The sequence below is a fragment of the Arachis ipaensis genome, chromosome B05 (genome assembly GCF_000816755.2).
Source record: "Arachis ipaensis cultivar K30076 chromosome B05, Araip1.1, whole genome shotgun sequence".
In the NCBI taxonomy this organism is placed as follows: Eukaryota; Viridiplantae; Streptophyta; class Magnoliopsida; order Fabales; family Fabaceae; genus Arachis; species Arachis ipaensis.
In genome coordinates this window covers 1,906,098-1,906,501 of record NC_029789.2, presented here as the reverse complement: position 1 = coordinate 1,906,501, position 404 = coordinate 1,906,098, and the positions used below count along the sequence as shown (strand labels likewise).

At 25.5% G+C, this 404-nt stretch overlaps 1 protein-coding gene across 1 annotated transcript in view; it reads left to right on the top strand.

Annotated features, from left to right (window-relative positions):
* LOC107642394 (histone-lysine N-methyltransferase ASHR2) overlaps window positions 1-404 on the top strand; it is a 3,235-nt gene that overhangs the window by 1,942 nt on the left and 889 nt on the right. The gene's annotated exons all lie outside the window — the stretch shown is intronic.

The window sequence follows — 404 nt, the reverse complement described above, 5'->3', positions numbered from 1 at the left end:
ACTAGTATATCAAAATTAATCTCAAAAAATATAAACCCACAAAAATATTTGATCAGATACAATTACCACATGACTTTATCATGCAAGATGTAAATTTCATTTCCGTTACATCGAGAAATTTGATGGGAAGAATAATAATACAATACGAAGCACCGCCATATGTGCCTCGAAAATGTACTCCAAAATGAAGCATTAATATACCAACCACCACTGCCCATTTCTCATTTATTACCACTGTACCCATCAAGCTATGAAAGCACCACTTCATTTCGATGCCTTATAATTAATTTAAATTCATCTAATAGTTAATTTATTCACTTATTTAAATAAATATTAAAAATTTATATATTATTTTATATATATAATAATTTATTAATTAATAATAAATTAATTTATGCCCTATT